The sequence below is a fragment of the Monodelphis domestica genome, chromosome 3, assembly GCF_027887165.1.
Source record: "Monodelphis domestica isolate mMonDom1 chromosome 3, mMonDom1.pri, whole genome shotgun sequence".
Lineage (NCBI taxonomy): Eukaryota > Metazoa > Chordata > Mammalia > Didelphimorphia > Didelphidae > Monodelphis > Monodelphis domestica.
In genome coordinates, this window is record NC_077229.1 from 124,195,123 (window position 1) to 124,214,487 (window position 19,365).

At 37.8% G+C, this 19,365-nt stretch overlaps 1 protein-coding gene across 1 annotated transcript in view; it reads right to left on the reverse strand.

Moving 5' to 3' along the window:
- Positions 1-19,365, reverse strand: part of TG (thyroglobulin) — a 384,892-nt gene that overhangs the window by 243,047 nt on the left and 122,480 nt on the right. The window lies entirely within an intron of this gene.

A 19,365-nucleotide genomic window follows, 5' to 3' on the forward strand; every position in this document is an offset into this window, starting at 1 on the left:
CCTTCCCTTTATCAATTATCCAATTATTTGCTAGTTTTTTTTTTTTCCGTATACACCTTGATTTGTATATATTTGTTTGCATGTTGTCTCTCTTTTAGATTGTAAACTCCTGGAGGACAGGGACAGTCTTTTGCTTCATTTTGCCTGGCACAAAATAGATGCTTAATAAATGTTGATTGATGATTGGAAAACCTTAGAAAATTATTTTCTCTTTGATTGACTTGATTAATTATCAGATAAGCTCCTTACAAGGCCCACAGGGAAATAGAATAAGTATTACTATACTCATGTAACAGAAAAAATAAATAAATAAACTGAGGCTCAGAGAAATGACTTGGCCAGGAACATATAGCTTTGAAGTAATGTCTCTGGAACTCCAGTCCAGACTTTCCCAGTACAGCGCTCTATCACCTTTTCACCCAAGTGCTTTGAAAAAGTTGAACTAGAAGTTTCCCTGCCTCTAAAATGGCTTCTAAATGGAGCTACTGGCTCTTCCTCTGTCTTCTGCTACTTTCCGGTGTATGCGTCTACTTTACATAGAGTGGAAAGGCAAACAAGGTCTGACTCACTAAAAGCAAGCCTGATCACTGCAGAGTCCACAGCAGGTGTCTATCACCACAAACTTTGTTTTGGGCCAATGACAGACCACATTTTCTGGACAAGGTTGCCTGGACAGCAAGGCAGAGGGTAACTGTGGACATCAATCTTAGCCTGGAGATGTCTGGAAAATCCACTAACTCCATCTCATCCATTGGCACTCCTCACTTCCTTCCCTCTTTTGGAGGTATTTTTTCCTACTAGATTGTGAGCTCCTTGAGGGCAGGAATCATCTTTTGTCTCTTTTTGTATTTCTAGAACTTTGTAGAGTGCCTGGCACATAAAAGGCATTTCATAAATGTTTACTCACTGACTGACTTTCCAAAAGAGCTTGCTATGCCATCTTGGGCAAATTGTACCACTTCATTTCCTTCCTTTATAAAATGAGACTAATAATTTCTAATATTCTTCCTAATTCCATAATTAAATAAAATTATAGTAGATTAATGGGCAGTTAGATGGCACAATGGATAGAGTCAGGAAAACCTGAATTCTTTTTTTTTTTAAACCCTTACCTTCCGTCTTGGAATCAATACTGTGTATTGGCTCCAAGGCAGAAGAGTGGTAAGGGCTAGACAATGGGGGTCAAGTGACTTGCCCAGGGTCACACAGCTAGGAAGTGTCTGAGGCCAGATTTGAACCTAGGACCTCCCGTCTCTAGGCCTGACTCTCAATCCACTGAGCCACCCAGCTGCCCCCAAAAACCTGAATTCTAATTTGGCTTCATCCCCTTACTAGTTGTATGACCCTGAGTAAGTCACTGAATCATGTCTGCCTTAGTTTCCTAAGGAATTGGAGAAGGAAACTACTCCAGTATTTTTGCCAGGAGAACTCTAAAAGCTATCTCAAAGATTCATACATAGCTGAATAATAAGAACATGACAGATTAATAGAATTAGTTATAATAGATTAATAGTCTATTGCCATGTTGGTGAACCTATGGAACCCTTGCTGGAAGGGGCTGCTCTCTTCTCCCTCTCCACTGTTGCCTGAGGACATTTCTCCCATGCCCTGCCCCTCTACCAAGTAGCCCAATGGGAGTTCTTCCTCCCTCCCCTGTCTGGGGTAATGGGGTGGCTCACATGCAGCATTAGGGTTGCAGTTTGGGCACTCGGTATTTAAAAGGATTGCCATGATTGATTATAATGTTATGATTCTGTGCCTGCCAATCAGCATTGACCTTTCCCTCCTAGGTCTTTTCTTCCCATGTTACACTTTGCATTATATTCATTTCAATAAATCTGCAACAAATCTAGTGAACAACAATAATGATTTTACTATGTGGCAGGCTCCGGAAAACATACAGAGAATAAGTAAAAGACAAGTACTGCCTTCAAGGAGCATGTGGTCTCTAAAGGAATGCCAGTCACACAACAAGCTATAATAAACAATGTATCATTGAGTACATTGAGGTCTGATGGGGAAAGATCATTTAGTAACAAAGAAGAGTGGGGAAAGGTTCCCAGGAGGAAGCATCCTTTGAAGTGGGTCTTAAAATAAGGAAAGGGATTCAATAGATATAGATGGGAGGAAGGGAAGAGACATTCTATACATAGAAAACAGCCTGGGCTAGTCCAATTTGGCTGTAACCTGGAGAGAAGGAATAGAAGCTGAGTTTGGAAAAGTTGGCTCCAGCTTGGTCCTTGAAGAGCTCTCGGGGGCTCTAAAGAGGGAACTTTCTTCAGGAGGCAGGAGGGATCCAGAGAAGGTTTTTAAGCAGAGAGGCTACAATTATCCAAGTCAAGCATATGCAAAATTATTTTGTGATTTGAAGAATACATTTGAGAAAGGAAAGACTAGAGCGGGGAAAGGTTTGTAAGGCTATTACAATTGTCCATGTGTGGGGTAATGTGGGTCAAGCTAAAGCAGTAGCTGTGGGACTGGAAAGGGCATGATAGTTGGTACAACCTGGAATTGCTGAGATATAGCGACTGAGTAGATGTGAGAAATGAAGATGAGCCAAAGTCAAGAACAAGATCACAAACCTGCCTACTGTGTGCTAGGCATTCTTCCAGATGCTGGGAAGGGAATATTTGTGATGAACTTGAAATTCCTTCCAACTCAGAGGCTTTGAGATCAAAAATGTATCTGAGCTAATCAAGTAAGAATCCAGGACTCATTTTGTCCCATTTATAAAATCAACTGTTTAAAATTGAGGCTTTCTAATTTAGTGTTTGAGACTTCTGAGACTAGTCCAGATGTACAGGTTTAGGGATCAAGATAATTAACTTTGTTTTGGACACATTCAATCTGATGATTTAGGGAGATTATCCAGGCAGAGAGATATTCTGGAGCCAGTTGGGTATGAGGGTCCAGACAGCATCTAAGTGGTTAGGTGGAATGATAGTCAGGTCTAGAGATGGGAGGTCCTAGGTTCAAATCCGACCTGTCACTTTCTAGCTGTGTGATCCTGGGCAAGTCACTTAACCCCCATTGCCTAGCCCTTACCACTCTTCAACCTTGGAACCAATACAGAGTATTGATTCTATGACAGAAGATAAGGGTTTACAAAAAAAAAAAATATGAGTGTCTAGGGGTCAAGAGAAATCAGCACTAAACATTATAATTTGAAGAGTCCATATCAGATGAATAAGAGATCACCATATAATGGGAAGAGTGACATGACCATATCAATAGAAAGGAAAGGCAGCAATGCAAATACTTGGTGGGAAATATAGAGAAGCTTCAGGTTGAAATACTTTATTTCTGAAGCCTCTCACCAATTCCCATGACTTTCCCTGAATGGTAAAAAAGAGGCAGAGAGGCAAAACCTACCTTGCCCATTCTTTATAAAGAAAACTTCAGAAACCAGTCTGGAGCTCCTCTTTGTTCAACATTTCAAAGTTATTTGTTTTTTTTTTTTTCTGTTTTCTCCCCTCCCCCCAATTCAGCTGGATCTAATACAGTCCCCTAAAAATTCGTGCCAAATGCTTTTTTTTCCACATTAATTTTTAAACTCCTGTGAACATTGGAGGACATTTAATCTGCATGTTTTTCATTCATTTCCACTTGAAGATGACATCAGGAATGAGCTTTGTACAGTCCCAAAGCCTTTTAAGCCTGTTTTCTTAGAAATAGGAAGAATGGAGAGGCCAAAAGCAAATACTAAAAAAAAACAACAACAAAAAAAAAACAAAACCCAGAGGTTTCCACTGGAAAGTTGGGAGATTCTGGCAAAGGGTTCCATGTACTGTTCCAACCACAGAGGTCAAACATAAACTTGACTTGAGAATAATGTCTCATTCACCCCTTAGATCAGAAGTCTCAAAGCCCCAATAAAAAATCAGCTTATTTTTCATATGGGACAAAATGAGTCCTGGATTCTCATTCTGTAAGCTCAGATACATTTTTTATCTCAAAACCTCTGAGGTGTAAGGAATTTCAAGTTTATCAAAAATATTCCCTTCCTAGCACCTAGCAGAATACCTAGCACACGTCAGGCACTTAATAGTTGTTTATTGATTATTTCATTTCTCCCTTCTTAGAGGTCCCAAACAAAGGCTTGATGACCACTTGTCCAGTATGTTATAGTGAGGGTTCCTTTCATAAATTAGTTGAATTTGATGGCTATTAAGGCCCCTCCTGACTCAATTTTGTGTTTCTATGAGTCTATGATGAATGAGACTCCTCTACCTCCTTTCTGACGATTAGCCATGCAGCATTCAAGGCCTTTGGGATGGAGAATTAACTCCATTCTTATAAAACTGCTAGTTGTTAGGAAGCTCTGACTCAATGGTTAAAAGCATTAGGCTTAGTGACAGGAAGACCTGAGTTCAAAATCCAGTCTCAGATACTTCCTAGTTGTTGACTTTGGACAAGTTTCTTAACTTCTGTATACCTAGGAATCAGATAAGTGGTTCAGTGGTTAGAGTGCTAGACTTGGAATTAAGAAGATCTGAATTCAGATCTGGTATTTCCTAGCTGTGTGATCCTGAGAAAGTCACATAATCCCTAATTGCCTGGCAAAAAGACCCCATGGATCCACCAGAGAAGGAAATGACAAATCATCCTAATATCCTTGCCAACTTCCAGGTAAGCATGGCAGCAACCTAGACATGGGACTCTTCCTCTCCTCAGACCCACTGATATAGACTACCTCAAAAGACCCAAAAAACCATTTTCATAACAACAAAGGGACTCTACAGTAGGGCGCAGCATTGAAGGTGCATGGGATTTGGGCATTTCCACACTATAAGGGGGTGAAAAAGCTCCCACCCAAACATGAGCTGATCTACCCTCCACCACCCCACCTATGGAGCCAGAGTCAGAGCCAATGAGCATCAGAATCAGCGAGTGAATGAGGGACACCTCTGGAGTGAGCAAGGGGCACCTCTAGGTCCTTAGGAGCTGACTAAAAATACCGAGGACCTACCCCTGAGAGCAGCTACACCTGAAACCCCAGTGGGCTGGGGAGTGCAGACCGTGGGCACTCTCAGCAAGGAGGTACAGAGAAGGGCAGCGAACAGCAGAAGCTGCTGAGATTTGAGAGCTTGTTTCAGGCAAAATCTTTGCTCCTTGACTCCATACACAGAGAACCTGCTCATCTCACTCAGCTCTCTGACTAAAAAGGGAAGGAAAAACTCCCACAGTGACAGTAAATTTCACCCAGGAGCCACAACCTCCATCCACTACCAAAACAAAACCAAAACCAAAAAAAGGCATTGATCCTTGAAAACATTTATGGAGGAAAAACTCAGGTTACAGAGGAAATACAGGAGGAAATTCAAACAATGCCAAAACCTTCAAAAAAATGGAAATTATTCACAAGCTCTTGAAGGATTTAAATTGGAGCTTACTCAAAAGATGGAAGCCTTCTGGCAGGAAAAGTGGGAAATAGTTTAAAGAGAAAATAACAGTTTGAGGGACAAGAACTCCCAATTGGAGAAACAGCTGGAACCCACAAAAATCAGGATAGGCCAAACCGAAAAGGAAATTCAAAAGATTATAACAGAAAACTAGGCCTTAAGGACTAGATTTGGGCAACTGGAAACCAATGATCTTGCAAAACAGCAAGAATTAATAGAGCAAAGTCAAAAGATTGACAAAATAGAAGAAAACATAAAATATCTCACTGACAAGATGACAGATCATGAAAACAGATCACGATGATATAATTTGAGAATCAATGGTCTATCTGAAAAACCAAAAATAAACAGAAATTGTGGCATCATACTACAAGAAATCATCTAAGAAAAATGCCCTGATGTTCTTGAACAAAGAGGCAAAATACACATTGAAAGAGTTCACAGAACACCCTCTACACTAAATCCCCAAAAGACAACTTCCAGGAATGTAATTGCCAAGTTCCAGAGCTTTCAAGCTAAGGAGAAAATTCTACAAGAAACCAAAAAGAGACAATTCAGATACCAAGGAGCACCAATCAGGATCTCACAATACCTGACAGCTTCCACACTAAAGGACAACAAGGCCTGGAACATGATTTTTCAGAAAGGCGAGAGAATTGGGTCTTCAACCAAGGATCACCTATCCATCAAAACTGACTATATACTTCCAGGGGAAAGTATGGGCATTCAACAAAATAGAAGATTTCCAAGTATTCATAAAGAAAAGACCAGAACTAAGTGGAAAGTTTGATATCCAAACACAAAGTTCAAGAGACATATGAAAAGGTAAATAAGAAAGAAAGGAAAAGGGGAAAATGTTTTTTTTTTTTATTCAAACTCTCTTCTTTAAGGGCTACAATTAGATCAAATTAGATATATATTAATATATGGGGAAATGTTGTTTGTAACTCTCAAAAATTGTATTCATTATTACAATAATTAGAAGAATCACTCATAAGAAAATATTGGGACATTAAGGGATATAAGATGATATGCTAATATCCTTGTCAAGAAAATCCCATAGATAGCTACATTTCATGAAGTCATGAAGAGTTGAAAATGAGTAAATAAAATTCTCCCAATTGGTCTTGTTTCTGACTCCCCCTGTAGAAAGATGGCAGATCAAGCCAAATCCTACTACATGTCAGCCTTTCAAATATCTGAAGATAACCATGAAAGTTCTCCTAATTCTTCTCATCCCAGATCTTCTGTTATCTATTCCATTTTCTCAAAATTCACTGTATTACTCACATAGGTCAGAGTTACAGTGTGGCAATAGTTGGAATTAAATGGGAAGATATTTTAGTAAAGGAAGTTTTGTTATGAATAATGCACTAATTCAGGCCTCTCCCAGGACCTCTACTTCCTTGCCCACAAGACCATCCTTTCCAATGCAACCAAAAGCATTTTCCTTGCCCTAATTCTACCCTTTATTTCCAAACTTTCAATTTCTTCCTATTGCCTACAGAATAAAGTATTAATTCCTTTCACCTGGCATTCAGAGACTGCTATAATCTGGCCCGCTCTACTTTTTAAATTCTCATCTCACACTGATCCATTACAGAGAGACAGAGATAAGGAGGGAAAGCATTACCAGCATGGAAGATAGTGAGCAAAAATTCCTTAAAGTTAGGAAACGGGGTGTCTTGTTCCAAGGAACAGCAAGGAAGCCAGAGTTGCTAGATCTTTAGTTCCATTTTCTCCATAAAACCTTCCCTCAACACATTTGTCAGTAATGATCCTTTCTCTTCCCAGACTTTAATTTGCATGTGGTTTATACTCTTTTATTATATATCTTTTATTAACTTTTTGTTGCTCATTTGTTTCAGTCATGTCCAACTCTTTCTAAATCATCTGGGGTTTTCTTGGCATGGATCCTGGAGTAGTTTGCCATTTTTTCCTCTAGCTCATTTTACAGGCGAGGAAACTGAAGCAAATTGGGTTTATTAATTTTCCCAAAATCACAGAGCTAATGAATGTCTGAGACTGGATTTGAACTCAGGTCTTCTTGATTCTAGGCCCAGCATTCTATCTATTGTACCACAAAGCTGTCCTCCTTTATAAACTTAACATATTTTATTTTTTTAGTTATATTTGTTTGTGTCATATCTGTTAGTTCCAAAGCCTCCTGAAAGCAGAACTGAGATCTGAACTTTGTATTTCTCTATTAGTAGTAAAATAAATGTCTTTTTTAAAAAGTGTAATACCATTTATTAACCATGTGACCTTGGACAAGTCACTTCTTTTGGACCTTCATCACCTAAATCATAAAATGTGGGAAACAGATTAAATGGTCTCTGCAGTCTTTTTTAGTTCATGCAGGGTTTAGAATGAAGTTAGATTCTTCATGGGCTTAGTGAACTCAGCTTTTATACTTATTGAAATTAGAAATTAGAATTTAGTATTCAACTAGAAAAAAACAAAGGGAGTCCATCTGGGATTCAAACTCAACCCTGCCATCTAGTTCTTCCCCCCATATACTAGATGGCCCCTCCTTTTATAATGAGAGAATGGATGTGGGAGGTCTTTGTCAATTCTAAAACATTATGCAGATGTAATTTTACCACCACCACCACCACTGCCGCCATGTTGTCTAATACAATCTGAACCTAGCAGACAAATGATGTATCTTAAAGGTTGGTTGAAAGTTGGTATCTGAGATACCCTGAAGGTCTGGGTATGGCAATGAGGCAGTCAGATAAACCAGAATTCTGCTTTCTGCTGAACTGTCCTCTATTCCCTTATCTGCCTGCAGTAAATTTTGCTCTGTATCAGCTCTAAAAAGTTCTTCTTTTCAGAGGGAAAAACCACATCAGCTATTTCATCATTTCTCCTTTTTCAACCTTGTCAAACAAGGGCAAGTTTCCCAGTCCTGATGCACAAACCAGAAAATACATTCTGGGTTTAATAATTCATCATGAAGGTCATATCCAGGAATATCTCTAAACCTTTATTCAGAGCCTTAGCCTGCACCATCTCTTGGGGAGAAATGAGTAACAGATGCCTACTACCAACAGTGTAAACAAGTAGTCCATTTTCTTTATCTTAAAACCTCCCCCTTTGATCTCCATGGGGTGCTGTCTGCTTTTATCAGTCCAGGATCTCCAAACAATATGACTTAGGAATATACTTATGTTAGGTAGGTAATAAATATCTTTAATTGCATTGAGGTGTTAAGATTTCAAATTCTATTAGATGAGGTTTTCTTAACCAGAGGTCATAGAAAAATTAATTTTTTTCCTAACTATATTTCAATAGAATTTGTTTTCTTTGCACTCCTGTGTATTTATTTATTTTTGCATATATATTTTTTTGAGAAAGAGTCTATAAATTGCATTAGACTTCCAAAAGGGTCCAGGACTTACAAAAGGATAAAAGTTCCTAGGCTAGACTTTATTACCCCAAAAGATCTCTATGAAAGGAAATGCACACATTCATACTCCCCCAACCCCTACACACACACACACACACACAGATTGATTTTCTAGGCCTTTAGTCTCTCTACTAATGCCTTGCTATGATGCCTCATCATGGTGTTTGCAAATGCCATGCCAGGAGAACTCAGCCTTTGACAGGTCCTACCAAGCTGGAGAGGCTTCAAGAAGAAGCCTGGGGACAAACTGGGGGTCCATTGTCCAAGCACTAACCTACCTAAGTTAGGAGAGATTCATCACCAGAAGGCTGGCCAGCTGGTGATAAAGGTTGTTGGCCACAGTAATTTATGACTCTGTCTACTCAGGCATAGAAGGTCAATAATGTGAATAGGGATGAAATCACAGATGTTTGCAAGCACAGAAACTTCTCATTCAGGTTCTATTCAAGTTATTATTGGGAGCAGGATAAAGTATATAGGACATTCCATGCATATCCCTAAAAGAGCAAGGCAGAGACAGCAAATTGCTATTATTTTGGCTAGGAAGAGAACATTGAGCTGAAGAGGACCTGGGGCTTCCTCCTTATTTTTTCTCATTTCCAAGTCAAATCTATTCAACTTTACTAAATGCCTACTATGTGCCAGGCTCTGTGTTAAGTTCTAGGACACAAAGAAAGGGAGGGGAAGTCCCGGCTCCCCAGAAGCTAACAGTCTAATGAAAGAGACAACATACAAATAACTATAGAAAAAGATACATAAAACATAAATAGGAGACAATCTCCAGTCTTCTAGAGAGGTCATCATTACCAACTGCCACCTGAAATACTCTATTAACAAGGTCTCACATGTCTCCTCCTTTCTCCCAATTGTACCTGCTCCTCATACTTTGACATTTATATCTGTACAGGGTTCTTTAGTCCAATCTCTCATTTTATAGATGAGGAAAATGGGTTTTAGTATATGTGCTGCCGAAGTAAGCACGGAAAATGAATTTTAGAGATTAAATGGCTTGTTAAAAGTCACAAAAGTAATAAATAGCAAAGTCATGATTTGAATCCAGGTCATCTGAGTTGAAATTCTATTCTTTCCTTTGTTTCCACTATTTCTTAGAAGATATTCCCTTGACCTAATAATTTTATTGGCTTCTTTTCCTTCCTCTTCCACTTCTCTTCCTCCTCCTCCACTACTACTATTACTACTACTACTACTACTACTAGTACTACTACTACTACTACTACTACTACTGCTGCTGCTGCTACTACTACTACTACTACTACTACTACTAGTACTTCTTTCTTCTTCTTCTTCTTCTTCTTCTTCTTCTTCTTTTTCTTCTCCTTCTTCTTTTTCTCCTCCTCCTCCTCCTCCTCCTCCTCCTCCTCCTCCTCCATCTCCTTCTCCTTCTCCTCCTTCCCCTTCTTCTTTCATCTTTTTTCTTTATCTTCTTCTTTCCTCCTCCTCTTTCTTTTTGTTTTACTATCAATTTTAAGACAGAAAAGTGGCAAGGGCTAGGCAATCATGGTTAAGTGACTTGTACAAGGTCATATAACTAAGAAGTGAGACCAGATTTGAATACAATTCCTCTCCACTCCAGATCTGGTACTCTATCCACTGTATTATGTAGCTGTTCCTACTTCTTTTCTTAAAAGTTAAAGTCAGAAATTCAAAAATGTGAGCACTGGAAGAGACCTTGGAGGCCTGAACAATAACTCTTTCTATAATATATTTAATATTGATGAACTAGCTCTTGGTGGAAGATCTCCATATAGATGGAATCCATACCTCCAGAGACAGCCCATTCTACTTTGTGTTGTTCAATCATTCAGTTGTTTCCAACTCTTCATGATCATAGCTATACATGGGGTTTTCTTGGCAAGTGTGTTGGACTAGTTTTTCATTTCCTTCTCCAGTAGTCAGTGGATTCTACTTTGGTGTATCCCTAATTATAGATAAGGTCTTCCCTTCTTCCCCTCCTTAAATTAAGCTTACTGTAGGTCAATAATTTTGAAGTCAGAGAACCTAGATTCAAGTCCTACCTCAAACAGTCCCCAGCTGTGTAAAGTTGAGTATATCACACTGCTGAGCCCCAGTTTCCTCATCTGTAAAATGAAGGTGTTGGTCTAGTTGAGCCCTTCTAGCTCTTCAACCTTAGTCTTGCCCCAATCAGATGCCATGCTACCTTTTCAAAGCTTCATTTTCATGAATACTTTGTATGTAATATTTCAATCAGGCTGAGCTACTCACCATTCTTCTTACATATTCTGGATATTCTCTTTCTGTTTTCTAACTTTGTCCCTGGAATTCCTCCCAATCCTTCCTGGCCTGGCTCAAATGGCATCTCCTCCAGGAAGCCTTCTTTGAATTGCCTAGTAGAAAAATTTCCTCCTCTTTGAAACTCCCACTGTACTTTTTGCCTCTCTTCAGCACTTACCAAGTTCTCATGTGCTACAGGTCATTAGATATCATGTCCCCTCCATGATGTAAACTCCATGGAAAGAGGGAAATAGATTTATCTTTTCCTCTCCCCTAGGACTCAGTTCAGTGAGTTGCAGAGTAGGCACTTGATAAATGCTCTGCCAGCTCAAATTCTGATCTCTAAGCACTTCTAATTTGAGATAAGAAGGAGTTTAGACACATTTATTTTGCATGGGCACCCTGAGCTGAACTGAAACACAGCATTCTCATTGGAATAGAAAGAAAAACATTAGATAATATGGCACTGGTAAAAATGAGTTGGAGAAGGAAATGGCAAACCACACCTATATCTCTGCTAAGAAAACCCCCCAAATGGGGTCACAAACAGTTGAACTCAACTGAAAAGCAACAACAACAATATGAACAACTGAACTGATGGATAAAATAACTTCTTTTCGTAGCCAAATAAAGGTATTAGGATATAAGCTCATTCCCTGTTGGCTCACAGAAGCATCCTTTGAATAACTTCAGTAGCATGAATTATCACACCAATGATGATATTATTTTGATGATGATGACCGGGATGGTATTAGATTGAAAGTTCTTTAAGGGCAAGGATTGCCTTTTGCTTCTTTTTCTTTTTGTATCTCTATTATTATGTTAAATTTGCAACATTGTATGAACTATTGAGGGGGAGCTTGGTAGAGTAGTGGATAGAATCCCTTGCCTGGAGTCAGGAAGACTGATCTTCCTATGTTCAAATCTGGCCTCAGACATTTACTAGCTATCTGACCCTAGACAAGACAGTATCAGTATATTAGTATATAATAAATATATTTTATTTACAATATTTTATAATATATTATATGATATATTTATAATCCACTCATGTTCATCATATATGTAAATATAACATATTATTATTATATAATATGTTTAGAATAATATAATAAAGTATATAATCAGTATATTTTCCCCTAATTTTTAGGAATTTTAGGAACGATTAAATAATTTACTTATACATGCAAACATACACACATATATATGTATATATATATAAATTAATGATGACAAGAATGACATTAGATTGAAAGCTTCACAGCTAGGGACTGTCTGAGACCAGACCTTTGCTCTCCAGTCCTGGAATTCTATCCACTGAGCTACTTAGCTGCCCCAGATATTGTCTTTTGCCTCTTTTTGTATCCTTAAAGCTTAATATAGTACCTGGCACACAGTAAGTGCCTAATAAAGATTTATTGAATTGATAAGTACCTTTTCCTGCTCTCACATGATTTAGATGTCCTCAGCGGGGTCTGTATAATTTGAAATCTTTTCTAGCTATGTGATTCAGAGATTATGACTAGCAGCATCTATGAAAATACTGTTTACGTGATTGCAATTGTGGACAAGAAGAGTCTGGTAAGTGATAATGGTCCAGTTCCTGGATGGTTTATTCGCCTCATGGCTTCTGTGGCTTCTTTCAACTACAACTAAAATCCTACCTCCTACAGGAAGCCTTTCCTGTTTCATCTTAATTCTAGAACCTTACTGCTGGGATTTTTTTTCCCCAATGTATCCAATGTATATCTTATATGAAGATAGTTGCTTATCTGTCGTTTCCACCACTGGAATGTGAGCACCTTACAAGTAGAGACTGCCTTTTGTCTTTCTTTGTCCCTTCACATCTTAGAACAGAGCTTGGCACATAATAGGTGCTTAACAAATGTTTAGTGAATGACTGGCTGGCTGAATGTCTGGTTGAGTTTACCAGTATATTTGGGGGTCTATATTTATAATATAAGGATTCGTCATCTGTCTTCCATGTAAGATTATGAGCTTCTGATATCTAATTCCTGCCAACAGACCACATTTGGGTGGCTAATCTGTAGGTATTGAACTTTTACAGCCTACATCCACAGATTACACATTTTCCGCTGTTGTCGTGAATAACTGACATTGGTCATTAATTCCAGCCTCCTAAAGGGTAACTTTTCTGCCATTTCTGGTGACAGTGACTTAGTTTAGAGTCATCATTATAAGCCACTTGGTTTCCAGATCTGCATGACTCAGCCATTTGTTCTATGCTTCATCGTCCACATGTGGTTGGTTGCTTCAATGTTGTTTATGCCCAGGAAAGGTCTTTTGATTTCATTCTTTCCGTTGTTGCTATTTCATGGTCAGCATCCAAAGGGAAATCACTGTCAGTCTCACTCCACAAGTCCAATGACTCATGCCTGTTATCAGGTCAGGAAAGTGATTATCGCTGTAGGCTTTTTTATATTTGTTTTATATGCTCTAGGAATGTCCATTAGTCCCCTTTTGGCATGGAAGTGATGTTATCTTTCTGTAGCTGTCTTAGAATGGCAGATCCTATGTTTTGCTTATTTTGGATAAGTTTTTGTTTGGGTATTTTCCAATTCTGTAATACCCATTTTATAGTTTTGAAGGTACTGTTATTACTGGCATTGTATGGGTATTAATTGCTTTTTTTAAAAACATTTTTACCTGCCATCTTAAAATCAATACAATGTTTTGATTCCAAGACAGAAGAATGGCAAGGGCTAAGCAATGGGACTTAAGTGACTTGACCAGGGTCACACAGCTAGGAAGTGTCTGAGACCTCATTTGAACCCAGGACCTCTTGTCTCTGGGTCTGGCTCTCAATTCACCTAGCTGCCTCCCTAATTGATTTAAATATGTTCTTTGATTTTAGGATTCCAGTAAATCTGTAAAATGGTCAGTCAAACACTTTGCCCTTATAACCTTTATACCCCATGATTTTTGCCTAGAGGAGAGCTTCATATCCCTAGGTATGACCTTCATCATTGGCTCAATGTGACCTCCAATTCAAGCTCAAAGCCTTTGGTCTCAATTTTTCCTGCATGACTATTGAGAATTTCATGCTTACCAAACCCATATAATTTTTTTTTATATCATCAGAGAAAAAATTCACAATATGAAAAAATAGATCCATGTCTTTTTAGGTGGAGTTTTTTAACTTGGTGCCATCAATAAACATCAAATGGCTAAAAAGACATTTTGATTTTATTTTCTCTTTCTAAGTTCTAGTTAGGGGAGACTACATTGAATTTAAAACTAAGCAGAATCATAATTGGCTTAAATAATTTCCCTTTAAAAAAATTACTAGATTTGGAGCTTCTAGGTGGTTCAGCAGTAAGAGAATCAGATCCAGGAGATCTTAGGTTCAAATTTGGGCTCAAATGGTTCCTAGCTATGTGACCCTAGGCAAGTAACTTTAACCTCCTTTGCCTATCAGCCCTTATTGCTCTTCTGCATTAGAACCAATACTTAGCATTAATTCTATTCTTAGATGGAAGTTAAAGGGTATTTTTGGTTTCGTTTTTTTTCAATACTAGGTTTTTTGTTATTTGGTTTTGTGTTGACAAGTTTTAAATAGAGATCAGTTTTCCAGATAATTATCAATACTCCAACACTCTCATTAAACCTAGATCTAAGTTATGTATTTGTAAAACATGAATAGGTATATTGTGAACATAAGTGCAGAACTGGGTCAAAGGCTTCATGAATACCAACAAAGCCAATAGGTAAGTTTGGAATGTGCCTTGGTCAACTCTGTCTGTCCTTCATGCCTAGAACACTCTACCTCCTTAATTCTGCCTCCCAACTTTTCTGCCTTCCTTCAAGTTCCAGAAAAATCCTTTTCTATTAAAGCAAGCCTTTTCCTAGTTCCTCATAATTCTGGTGCCTTCCTTCAGTTCATTATTTCCTATTTATCCTGTATACAGCTTGTTTGTATATATTTATTGGCATGTTGTTTTGCCCATTAAATTGTGAGCTCCTTGAGAGTAGAGACTATATTTTACCATTTTTATTTAGTTTAGTTTTTTTTTCAACCCCAATACTTTTCACAATGCCTGGCACATAGAGGGAGCTTAATAAATATTGATTGATTGATTCAAACTAGATTTTTTCTTGTGTTTAAAGTTTTTTTCCATGATATAAACTGTGAATACTTTGTCCAAAATACATAAACATGAAATTGACCAATATTTGGAGTGATCACTGGTTCTCTTTTGATAAGATAGGTGAATGCTATCACAGCGAAATTTGAAAAATGCCACATTAGCAATTTTTAAAAACAGTTTGTATGGCTTCGGACACTTCCCAGCTGTGTGACCCTGGGCAAGTCACTTAACCCCCATTGCCTAGCCCTTACCACTCTTCTGCCTTGGAACCAATACATAGTATTGATTCCAAGATGGAAGGTGAGTGTTTATCCATAAAAATAAATAAGTTACCTTCTTAATGGATGATGAAAGTAAGGGAGGGAAAGAATTTGGAATTCAGAATTTTTAAAGAATTTAATAAAATATTAAAAATCATAATCTAATGCATCATGATAAAGCTTTAGGCCAATAGTTATAGATCTGATCTGTCCTATCCTGTTATCTCCTTGCTTTTGAATTTTGTCTGGTAACTAGTGTTATGGTTATCTTTCTTGACCTTCCATTCATTCATTTTATTAAAAGTATAAACAATTTGTTTCTTGTTGGATCCAACTTTCATTTTCATTGTGTTGGATATTATGTTGCCACCTAAAATTTTCCACATTTTCCTTTGAAAATTCTGTCTTGCCTCTATTTTTTTTTAAGTTCTCCAAACTCTGTAAAGTCTTTAATAAATATTCATTTGTTCATTTTGTTCTAAACAATGCTTGGACTCCTTGTATCACCTTAACCTCTTCTCTTTTGCTTTCTATTACTATTTACAACTTTTGGTATGTTTTTCCCCCCAGATTATCTTCTGTGTGATTTGTGGTTGTTACTGAAAATTCAGTTTAAATTTAATTGGGCAACATGTTGTTCAAATTTTCTACTGATTTTCCATCATCGTCATCATTGTTGTTAAAGAGTCAGGAATAGATAGAAAGCTCGCCTCCAAAGATCTAGGTTCAATTCCCACTTCTAACTCGTATAGTAATATATGACACTTGGAATCTCATTTCTCAATGTTTTGTTTTTTTTTTTTTTCTTGATGTTGAGGCATTTCAGTCATGTCTGACTCTATGAACCCATTTTGAGTTTTCTTGGCAAAGACACTCAAGTGGTTTCCCATTTCCTTCTCCAGCTCACTTTACAGATGAAGAATGAGGCAAATGGGATTCAATGACTTACCCAAGATCACAAAGCTAGTAAGTATCTGGGGCTAGATTTGAACTCAGGAAGATTAGCCCTCCTAATTTCTAACTATATCCACTGTGCCATTAGTCTTCCTCAATGGTTTAGACTTCAACTTTCAGATTTGCCTCACTAGAGAGTTTTTTCACCCAGGAGTCCCCTCTGCCAATAAAATCACACAATCCATCTTAATTCTTATTATTGATATCTTACATGGTGTGATATGTCATTGTAGAGCACATGAATTCTTGTGTGTATAAAGAAAAGGCTAGACTAGATGAGCTCAAAGGTTCCTTCTAGCTCCAAAATTATATGCTCTGTGTTCTATTTTCTCAACTTTTAACTTTCTATCTTCTCTATTTTGATTAGTCTGTCTTAAGGTCTCTTCTAACTCTACCCTTCCAATGGAGTTCTGTGAAGCTCCACTCTAAGGTAGACCAACAGGATTCCCTTTGGTCTTGAGCTGCAAGGCAGCCATTCATTGTAAAGCCCAGGTGCTCAGTAATGTCATCCGCGAAGACACCTGTATGTGGTTAAGGAGCCACCCCAGTGTCACAGTGTCAGTGCGGAGTTTGTAACCATTTCCTTAGGCTTTAGGCACAAGGGCTGGCAGATCAAATTAAAAACATATAACAAAGGAAGAGGAGTGTCTAGAGCTTCTGTTCACATCTGAACCAAAGGAAGACAGCCAGCAGCTGTAGCAGTGCTCTCAACATAAATTCCAACAAATATTAGCATTTATTGTTATTCCTTTGTTTGACTCTTTGTATGACCCCATTTGGGTTTTTTTTTAGCAGATACTAGACTGGTTTGCTATTTCTTAGTCTCATTCATTTTTCAAGGGAAGAAACTAAAGCTTAACAGGGTATGTGACTTGCCTAGGGTCACATATCTAGTAATTGTCCAAGTCTAGATTTGAACTCAGAAAGATGAGACTTTCTGAGTCCAGGTTAGGCACTCTACCCACTGTGCCACGTAGCTGCCCAAGCATCTATTAGGTACTGCCTAACATAGGACTTTGCACATAGTAGGTACTGAATAATTATTTGTTTAGTAACTGAGCAGGGAGCTGTGTTCAGTTCTAAGGCAGAAATGAGAAGATATTGGGGGCATCCTGGAAAGAACAGTGGGTGTGGAATAAGGAAAAAGATTTAAGTCCTAATGTATAGGACAGTCACTATGTATCTCAGGGCTTCTGTTTCCTCATCAGAAAAATATACAGTTGAATTAGATATTTAAGGTCCCTTCCACAAAATCTGTGTTCTAGGATATGAGTATATGATCTTAGGGTAATTGACTTAGATTCGGAAAGGATCTTAAAGGTCTTCTCCATTCAGCAAAAGGTAACCTTAATAATAGAGAAACTAAATGATTTGCCCAGCATTGCACAGGAAAGAAAGCAGCAGAGCCAGGATTTGAAACAAGGTCCTGTGTCTTCAAGGGGCAGCTACATGGCATGGTGGATAGAAGGCTAGACTTTGAGTTGGGAAGACTCATCTTCATCAGTTCAAATATAGTCCCAGTCATTTGCTTTCTGTGTGACCCCTGGCAAGTCACTTAACTCTGTTTGCTTTAACTTCCTCTCCTGAAAAATGATCTGAAGGATTCACTCCAGTATCATTGTCAAAAAAAAAAAACAAAAAAAAAACACACAAATGAGCCCAAATGGGATCTCAAAGAATTGAAAATAACTCAACAATAGCAACTTCAAATTTATGATTTCAAATTCAATGCTACTACTTTAAGATTCTTTCCATTACACAATATTGCTTTCATATACCAGAAAGATCATCAGAGTAGTACTCAAAGAAGTTATTGTGTTTTATATTGTGATCTTAGGTTAGCCATGGGTCCTTTTTTGAATCCCTTACTTTGCTTATCTGCAAAATGAAAAGGTATAGCTAAACAACTTCTAAGGAAGATAAAAGCATTTATTTAAATGCCTACTATGTGTCAGACATGCTAAGTGCATTATGATTATTACCTCATTTGATCCTTGCAACAGCCCTGGGAAATAGGTGCTATTATTATTCCCATTTTACAGTTGAGAAAACTAAGGCAAAAAGAAGTTAAATGATGTACCCAGGGTTAAACAGCTACTAAGGGTCTGAGACCAGATCTGAATTCAGGACTTCCTGACTCTAGCCCCAGCACTCTATCCATTGTCATATGACCTAATTCCCTCTGAAGTTTCTTTTAGATATAAATTTTATTTTGCATGACAATAGGGAAGTTTCTTAACCTTTGTGAGTGCATGATAAGAAGGAGTCATTGCTCACAGTATATGTCTTTTACTAGAAAGTGACTATGACATTTTCCTTTATGGTATTTCTCAGCTTAAGGTGGGGAAATGTGCCACAGTTCTATCTCCTTGACATCAATTCCAAGGAAAAGAATTTCATAGTATTGTAATATTTAAAGCTAGAAAGGACCTTAAATATCCAGGGGTTCTTAGCCTGTTTTCTCTATCAGGGCTCCCTTTGACAGGCTGGTACAATCTATGAATACTTTCTCAGAATAATATGTTTAAATGCATGAAACAAAGTTCATGGGATTACAAAGGAAAAAGTGAAATAAAGATTTAATTTTTCCCTATCCAAATTTACAGACTTCCTAAGAACTCTGGCTTAGGCCAATCACATTATTTTTACAAAAGAAGAAACTTAGGTCTATAGAGGGAATCCCAAGGTTACATAGATAAAAGGTCAAAAAACTAAGACATGAACTCAGATTCCTTGACCCCAAACCCATTGTCATGTGAGTCCAACAAACATAAAACACAACTTGTTGTAGAAAAAACTTTTGAATTAATCTTGGCTGTACTGAATCAATTTATTTTCTATAAACCAGTGAATAGACACAGCAGGACTTTATAATCTCTTCTTCTCTCAATTAATAGAGCAACTGTTCTGATGGGGTCTACTGTAGAAAGATAATCTAAGAAAGAGGGCTGTTTCCTTCCCATGTTTTCATCAAG